We start from the raw sequence: 8,101 nt of genomic DNA, 5'->3' as shown, positions 1-8,101 counted from the left end.
CCACTCAAACGGTGTCGCGTACGTCATGACGCATATAATGCGAACGTACACGACACCGTTTTTTTGTTTTTTTTTGTTTGTTTTGTTTTTGTTTTTGTTTTTTGTTGTTGCGTAGTTTACATCGTTCAATGTGAAACTGGAACGCTACTTTTGATGCAAAAAATTCATTTTGATGAAACTCCATTACATCTCGGAAGTGGGTCATAAACGTCTTGTTATAATCACGTCAGAACGGAGGTGTGTAGAGTAGCCAAAAATTTTACTGAAGGATGAGTAGCGTTACTTTACAATAATATTAGTCAAGCAAAAGTAGTCGTCCAAAAATGTACTCAAATGCAATTAAAAAAGAATTTGGTGAAGAGAATACTAAAGCAGGGGCGGACTGGTAATCTGTAGCTTCTGGAGGATCACAGAACGGTCGGTGCTCTGGACGGCAGGTGTTGTGCGGAAAAATAGCCGCCCCGCGTGAAATGCCCCACAGACAGGAGCGCCCACACGTCTCTCGTACAAACAGCTTTTTCTTACCAATCGATGGACACGGAAACGACTTTCTTGTACTGTGAATATGTACTATTTTACTCTGCTTGAACTAATAAATCTTGTACTGTAAATATGTATTATTTTACTCTGCTTGAACTAATAAATGTCATACCTGTGTGATTCTCATTGGGATATGGTCGTGAAAACCTGTAGACTAAAACATTTGTGTTCTAAGATGGTTATGTGGCCCAGTCCACGATTTGTTACTAAAATACAGTACTAGTATTTTGTGTATTGTATGCGTTTATTGATTTACTTAAAAGTGATTTTACAGTCAATTACTGTAATGCGTCCATGAAAACATTTGATGTTTTCACATCAATAAAGCGTTATAAATAAGCGCTCCCATCAGGGGGGACCTTTCATGCGGGCAGCTATTTTTCGGCATGCACAACACCGGTCACTAGGGGTGTAACGGTACACAAAAATCTCGGTTCGGTACGTACCTCGGTTTTGAGGTCACGGTTCGGTTCATTTTCTGTACAGTAAGAAAACAAAATGCAAAATATAAATGTGCTAGTTGTTTGTTACACACTTTTGTGCTTTCAACAATAGGAACATTAGCCTCTACAAAGCTGGAATTCTGGTCAAAAATAGAAAATACAATATTCTGAAATGTAGAAATTTTGAAAAACAAAATAAAAATAACTTTGGCTTAGACTTTTTCTTTAAAATAAATATCTGATGTGCAAAATTGAACTGTTGCAACACTGAAGTGAAGAGTTGTTCCATCTATATTCTTTTTTAATTTGAATTCCCCACCCAGAAAGCCAACCATCTTCCATGTTAACATTTAACCATTACCCACGCTGCTCACTGCACTTCTGAGTGGTGCGACGGCCCCGGCCGTTTAATTGTTATCTTTTTTGAGACTGTCAGTCATCTGATCGCCGCGTCCGCCAGCTTGCTGCCTCCCCTCCCAACGTGGCGTACTCTGATTGACGCCGGACAGGCTGACGACGTCACCGCCGCTGACGGGCCACCCGAACTAGCCGCTGTCTGACATGTATCCATTATGCAGCGCTTTGTTTACATTTGCGGCAATAACGACACTTTACGGCAGCTAATCCGATACACGGTAATACGGCTCTGGGTAATACTATTAGGCCGTTGTTTGAGCTTGCATACCCGCGTGTGTGTTGTATTGTTAACCAAATAAAGGCCGCGTTAACAAAAGTCATCTGACCGCTCGTCATTATACAGTCAACACTCAAAGAGTTCACTACTTCGCATTTGACAGCATACGTGCCGCGTACCTCCTCGCCAGCTGTTAGCTCGCTATTCATTCACCTGTGCATTTGATCGCTATTTTGTTACACTCCCGCTTTTTCGGTGAGGTATTTTGTGTTCATTCGTTATTGGATCGTTTTTGTTCACCACTGTAAATAAGAGCATCGCAGCAGTAGAGGTAAACTGCCGTTTTCGTTCAACCCGTTTTGTTTAGTGTAGAAGCCAGGTTAGTGGCTGTATTGTTTTTTCTTTTTTACAATCAGTGTTTACTTAGCGGGTGGGGTTCAAGTGTAGTTTCATTTTTGTTGTTGTTTTGGCCTGAGCTTACGCTGAAGCTAGCTTCTTCCGCATTTTGTGTATTTTGTTCATTGCGAGTTCGACTTGTGTGAATAAATTTGTGTCCACTTGCAACTTGTGTGCGTGCCTCGTTTTATGTTACGCCCTTAGCAGCCGTCCGTGGGACGTAACAGTGGGATTATGGGAAGCATCAGCGGGCATTCCGCGCTTGCGTTAAATGCGTCAAATATTTTAACGTGATTAATTCAAAAAAATTAATTACCGCCCGTTTACGTTTGACGTTAAGTTTGACAGCACTTTACGTTTCGTCAGAAACTCGTTCGGTACGCCCCCGTACCGAACCGAGGACCCCGAACCGAAACGGTTCAATACAAATACATGTACCGTTACACCCTTACCGGTCACAGTATAAGATTTATTAGTTCAAGCAAAGTAAAATGATACATATTCACGGTCAGGGGCGCCGTATGGGGGGGAGTGGGGGAGACTGATTGTAAGGGCCCATGCCCTGATGATGGCCCACAAAGAAAATTAGAACATTAGTTAGTCGTTTGCAAATTTTAATATTTATCATTATAATTTTAATAGGAATAAAACGAAGGGTTTCGTTTATTGTTTTGTTTTTGGCAAAAAGTAAACACCTAGAGAGCATATGTATTGCCAGCCCCCCCAAACCCCCGAATTTTCATTAAATGGTATTGTCCGCCCTTCCTTCGAGCAAAACGGGAGCAGCGAATATGCGATGCGCACTTAGGGCCCAAATACACCAGATGAATGATCGTTCCGGTTCTGGTCCGGCTCAGTGTTGACTGCGTGCCACGCAGTACGTCAAAAACAGGCAAATCATACCGACTGCGCACGGCTGCGGTCCGCCAACGCCGTTCCCTCGTGAGCGCTCGCGTGATCGCGCGCTATAATGTGCCATTTAAAACAACGAAAAACACACGGAGTCTATACTCATCAGAGAAGCAGAGCGAGAGCACATTTTTCTTTCCATATTGATATTTTAGTTATGTCTGTCTCTTAATTCCAGATTGACTGCATCATGCTGAGATCAGGGCTCCGTGTGTGTGTGTGTGTGTGTGTGTGTGGGGAGGGGGGGGGGGGTCCTATTATGCCCTTGGTTGTGTCGGTGGGTTTATATCTTTGTGCACATTTAAAATTTATGGCACATAACATCTCATAGAGCTGTTATAAACAACTGTTAAATACTCTGTAATATTTATAAAATGGATAGCGAATTATATACTACACGAACTAAAAAACAGCGTACTTGGAATTGGTGTCTCAACACATGCAGATTCCTGTGCCCAGCGCAAACTGTTGGTTTTTTAATGAAAAGTCAAGTAAAATGTGGGAAAGAAAAAAGAGAAACGTCTTGAATAGGCCACCAGGTCGAAACGTGTGGGTGTCTCTCCATTCTCTTTCGTACTTTTCCCCCTCGACTCTGTATACAAACCATAAGCAGATTTTAAGGGGGGGGGACTGTTGGCCAAAAAGTGTCATTGCATGTATTTGACTTTCCTATATACAGTGGGGCAAATAAGTATTTAGTCAACCACTAATTGTGCAAGTTCTCCCACTTGAAAATATTAGAGAGGCCTGTAATTGTCAACATGGGTAAACCTCAACCACGAGAGACAGAATGTGGGGAAAAAAACAGAAAATCACATTGTTTGATTTTTAAAGAATGCATTTTTCAAATCATGGTGGAAAATATGTATTTGGTCACCTACAAACAAGCAAGATTTCTGGCTGTCAAAGAGGTCTAACTACTTCTAACGAGGTCTAACGAGGTTCCACTCATTACCTGTATTAATGGTACCTGTTTTAACTCATTATCGGTATAAAAGACACCTGTCCAGAAACTCAGTCAGTCACACTCCAAACTCCACTATGGCCAAGACCAAATAGCTGTCGAAGGACACCAGAGACAAAATTGTAGACCTGCACCAGGCTGGGAAGACTGAATCTGCAATAGGTAAAAGGCTTGGTGGAAAAGAAATCAACAATTATTAGAAAATGGAAGACAAACAAGACCACTGATAATCTCCCTCGATCTGGGGCTCCATGCAAGATCTCATTATAATGGGTCAAAATTATTTTTTGAACAGATCATATGACTAGCACCTTAGACGGTCATTTGCATTGCATATAATTTTCATTGAAAAAATATTAGGGGAGGGCAATTTTATTTTCAAATGATTTTTTTTAATTGAAAATATTTAAAACAATAAATATAACTTTTTGAGGGATTAAATGATTGAGACACAAATGTCCTACCCTTAATATGGCCCAACACAAAAAGGATAGCTTCAATCAAAGAAAACTTTTTCAATGAAAAATTAAATGTTCAAATGCAAATTTTTCACTCTCAAATATTTTTTCGCATTCAAAAACTTTTTCTAGGATTGAATTTTTTTTTTTTTTTTGATTGAAGGGATTTTTCATTTTAAACATATTTTTTTAAGCAACTTATTTTTTCATTGAATAATAAAGACAAAAATGTCCTAGCCAAAATGTGGCCCAAACACAAACGACTTCAAAAAAAAAAAAAAAAAAAGCTTTCACGTGCATTTTTTTGTTTCAAATTTATTTTTACATTCACTCGTACTTTTTTTTTTTTTTTTTAATTGAAGCGATTTTTTTTGGTTGACAATATATATTATGATTGAAGCAACGTTTTTTTTGATTGAATAATAAAGACACAAATCTACCTCCATTTGGCTCTGCTCAAGGGATACATTTTTTGACGGTGGTAACTACATTAGCACGACACGGCAGGCGTACCATATTCAATGGATGACGATCTTGTTGAAAAGTATTGCCTAAGCAGCCTGATTTAGAATTCCCCTCAAGAATGATGGGAAACAAAAAACGCTCATTGTCAACTTATTATTATAAATATTCTTGTAAGTTAATTTTATTGCTGACACTGCGTTTCGGGGTCATCAACATGTTGTGGCCCCCCTGCCCCAAAAGTCATTGTCAACATTGTGTGTGCGCCGGGCACGAGAATTTCTGCAGTGGAACCACTTCCAGATACGCTTTTTTTTTTCGCTCAAAGTTGTCAGCACGTCGTGTGTTTGATATCATTGCCAGAAAAACACACATAATAGGACAGCTTGCAGCTTCGCTTTTAATGCTGTCCTTATAATAACGATCTGCTGCATCGTATATCACTTTGTGACTTTCCACCTTCATGATGAAACGTTCTTCGTCCATTTTCGCTGGTGTTTAAACCATGAATAAGCAACTGGGCTGTTACGTCCAGGCCCAGCTCCGCCCATTTGTCGGCTGCGTGGCTGGCAAAAACAGAAAATAGTCTATAGACCCTACCCACGTGACGTCACAACTCCGCTCTCCTGACTGGTGCCGCCCAATTGTCCGTCAACACATCGTGTTTACCTGTTACGGCTACGTACATTCCTCCTATTTACGGCGTGTTTTTCTGCTCGTTAACATTAATAATCAAAATGGTGAAGGCGTGTGTGGCGGTCGGTTGCAATAACAGAGAAGATAGACGGAAAGACTTGAAGTTCTACCGGATACCGAGAGACCCGGAGAGAAGAGAGCGAGATGGGCTGCTGCAATTCGACGAGAAAACTGGGCTCCAAACGATTACCACAGATTATGTAGTAGTCATTTTATATCTGGTAAGATGCATTTAATATATATTTAGAGGGTTTTGGGCTGACGACCACAATTAAGATCATTGCTAGGCTAATCGCTAGTGTTGTATCGGTCGCGAACGAGTCGTTCTTTTTGAACGAATTGTTTGGGTGAACGAGACCGAACTAATCACCATCTGCACTGATTCGTTCTATGAAGTTGGTGCTTGTTCACTGCGTGGGAGGGCGTTGAGCAAGCGGCAGCGTCTTCTGACATCGCACACGACCAATCAGACGCCAGCCTCATCGCGGGCAGGGGAGGGACCGGAAACAGAATCAGGGCGTATGTCACTCACTTCCACGTGTGGCCAATAAGCAGCCAGCGTGCAGGCAAGGGGGCAAGACTGAGTTTTGTCACTTCCCGTTCAGTGATTCGGTCCTCCGGTTCCTGACCTAGCTTGCTGCTAACGTGACTTTCCAGTAATGACTATGCGGTGAACGAATCAAAAAATGAAAGGAAAGGACTTTGTCACATATTTGTTAACGTGGAGCCTATCAAATGCAGCTCAAAAAGACAAAAACACCACACAAATCTAGCGAGCATGGTTTAGTGTACTACTTTTCTCAACAGACTCGGGACTACCTATTACGACATACTATCAAATTTACAGTAATTTAAAACACGGGTAGCTACGAGGCAAGCAAAAGCTGAGCTGCGGTCGCGTGACAGCAATGAAGGGGGCAAAGAACTGTCACTATATGGAGGCTTCATGGCAGCGATATTTACCTCATATGTGCACAGAAAAAAAGAATAGTATGATCACCATAATACTGATTTGCAATGAAACGGTATATACATGTCCATTTTTTCCAAGTGTTTTATTTTTTTCCCCCCGTGTCAGGTGTTGGTCGGTTTGACAAATTATGTCAATCCGTCCATCATGTGCTACTCAAGCGCCCCACAACAACGCACATGGACACGGGAGATGTCGCAATATGTCTACATTTTTCTTAACAGACTAATGAGAGTAGAAAGGCGATATCGTAAAGAGCAAACAATTATTTCTCGTCAGCATTTGACGATCTGAGATGCGGGGACGACAGGGGAGCTGACCGGATTATTTTATTTATTAATACCAGTGCAAAACGTCAATACGATCACCATAATACTGATTTACAATGAAACTGTATATACATGTCATTTTTTTCCGAGTGTTTTATTTTTTTTTCCCGTGTCAGGTGTTGGTTGGTTTGACAAATTATGTCAATCCGTCCATCATGCACTACTCAAGCGCCCCAAAACAACGCACGCGGACACGGGAGATGTCGCAATATGTCTACATTTTTCTTAACAGACTAATAAGGGTAGAAAGGCGACATCGTAAAGAGCAAACAACCATTTCTCGTCAGCATTTGACGAGCTGAGATGCGGGGACGACAGGGGAGCTGACCGGATTATTTTATTTATTAATACCAGTGCAAAAATTCAATACGATCATCTTAATACTGATTTGCAATTAAACTGTCAAATATCAAAATGCAGTATCGTCTTTATTTCAGAGCAGCACATTCGAAAACTAGCTATTTACACTTATAGTTTTAACAATAGTGACTAAAAATAATAGTGATGAGCATGAAAACAAAAATACAACAGAGCGACAGGTAAATATGATGTGTTGGTCGTTCCATTTAGAAATTAAACTTTCGATTTATTTTTATTTTCGTGACAGCAAGCATGCTGCGTTGGCTGGTAGCAGGCTAGCAGCAGCATTGTATATGTGATCGAGAACATGCTAAAGAAAGTCCGTGCGCCCCCGACCCCAAACACCCACTCCTCCCACAAAAGGAAAATGTTTAACCGTGTCCTAAATCGAAATGCAAGCACGAGCCATGATTTTGAGCCCATAGAACTAGGACAGACGACGCGAAAGTTCTCCCTCGCTTTTGCAGCAGCGGGAGGGAGGGAGACGAGGCTGTCTGTGAAAGCAGAATGATATTGCCTGTCACTCATTACTGAAACTACGACGAGTGGTCAATGTGCAAGAGAGGGAGGGACCAAGCAATGTCACTTCCCGTTCAGTTATACTGCGAAGCGGTCTTTGGTGATTCGTTCGGCAACGTCACTTCCCGTTCAGTAACCGAACGATTCATTTGGACGGGGAGGGAGATGAGGGTGGCAAACGATTCGTTGAACGATTCGTTTGAACGAATCTTTTTACTGAACGATCCGGAATGGATTCGTTTACTCAAGTGAACGACAGATCCCGTCACTACTAATCGCCGACAACATACCCGTATGTATGTAGTGAGAGTGCTATCGCTAAACCATATAAACATTAAAAGCCCTAACTCCATTGACAAACGACATGAAATACATTAGACTTGACAGTGGATGTTAGCAATAACAAAAGATTTTGAATTGA

Source organism: Corythoichthys intestinalis, chromosome 20 (genome assembly GCF_030265065.1).
Source record: "Corythoichthys intestinalis isolate RoL2023-P3 chromosome 20, ASM3026506v1, whole genome shotgun sequence".
Lineage (NCBI taxonomy): Eukaryota > Metazoa > Chordata > Actinopteri > Syngnathiformes > Syngnathidae > Corythoichthys > Corythoichthys intestinalis.
This window is presented reverse-complemented; position numbering follows the sequence as displayed.